Consider the following 1768-nt stretch of genomic DNA (forward strand, 5'->3'; position numbering starts at 1 on the left):
ATAATTTGCAAACGATTCAAATAATTGAAAATCAAAACTGGTGTTAATAATAATCAGCAAATGTTATTGCACTCTTACTTTTAAAGTTGCACGATTCAAATGACCTAACAGATTAATGCTTCTACTCACAAAAATGTCTGTAGAAAATTCAGTTATACGTCATGTAACAAATCAGATATAATCTATTGATTACAAATAGCTCCAAATTAAGGATAAAATGGAAAGATAACGAATGTTGTTCTTAATGGTAAGGTATCTGTATATTTATTCCTACTTGGTAAAGTATTAGATCAATCTAGTAGTAGTAGAATGGAAAACAAATTATAAAATTATTATACTCATCAATTTGTTCATCAAATTCAAGATAAAATGCTCACACTGTAAAATTACGTACATGGCTATTGATTGAACTTTGGCCACCCAGTTTTAACATTTATTTTAAATTTGGAGAAAAATATTAAATGCAAAAGTTGTAGATATTAACGTCTAGTTGATTTTTAGATGCAAACATATGATATAAGGTGTCTCAAATTCAAGTGGCAGACCAAACTTACATTTCTTTAAATGGAATGCCGTACTTTTTGTTGAATTTTCGAACTATACGTCGAAGTCTATGCCTATTCGATATAAATGTTCTGTTTTCATTTTCATTTTCATCGTTTTAAGTTAATAACCAATATTGATTGAACTTTGGCCACCCCGTTTCAGAAATTTAGAGGAACATGTTAAATACAAAAGTTGTAGATATTAACGTCTATTTTATCTTAATCAACTGTATCAATTGGTATTAAAATAAACTAGACGTTAATATCTATAACTTTTGTAGTTAACAGTTGTCTCTAAATGTCAAATTAGATGCAAAAAAGGGATGGCCAATGTTCAATCAATAATCCCGTACTGTTATGTACCTGTAAAATTCTTCGTGGGTTTTTTTGGTGTGCCCCATAAATGTAGCGATTTGTTCCATACCATCTGATTGGATTGACATTAATTCTAGAGTTGTCGCAATATATTTTCTAAATTTTGTTGAAGTTATTAACTTGGGATAAACAGTTCCAGAACGTTCAGTCAAACATCTAATAACTTTTGTGCCTGACATCCATTTATATTTTGAATTAGGATTGGCAAACAAATATGGATTTGAATGAGGATAGATTTCAGTGGTTTTTCTAATATTTATCAAACAAAATATATATTTCTGCATTTGATGAGACAAACGTATTGGCACTGGTTTTGAACCTTTTGCCCCTGTTAGCACTATCTTAAATTTTTTACTTAATACTTTTTCAGTAGTAGTAAGTAACTAAAAGACTTATGCTTTATTATTGTTTAGCACAGATTAGTTCCAATCAAATAAAGTGTTCAAAGTTCCAACTGCAAATAATTTTACATCAGATAGATACATTATATGAAACCGGCTTTATTGTCTGGAACTGAATAGTGTTTAGCTCAGATGTTTAATTTTCGACGCGACTTGATATATTCATTAAATAAATGTTCGTTAATCAGAAATATATATTAATTATCGGATGTAAATAAACATTTTGACATTAAATGTCTAGTTTGTTGGTATTATTATGATATTTCTTACATCTATATTAGTTACTAAAACCAGGATACGTCTAACACTAACTATTAAATATCAAAGAGTAAAAATGTAGTCTGAAAATATGTCGAAGCTTTTGATACAAGACAACACTGTAGGGCTTCCTAACAAACGTGAGCCATCCGCGAGTATATATAATTCATCTGAAATGTGTAAAGATTA

Source organism: Dendroctonus ponderosae, unplaced genomic scaffold, assembly GCF_020466585.1.
Source record: "Dendroctonus ponderosae isolate FM_Combo_2020 unplaced genomic scaffold, Dpon_F_20191213v2 Dpon_F_20191213_1, whole genome shotgun sequence".
NCBI classification, from domain to species: domain Eukaryota; kingdom Metazoa; phylum Arthropoda; class Insecta; order Coleoptera; family Curculionidae; genus Dendroctonus; species Dendroctonus ponderosae.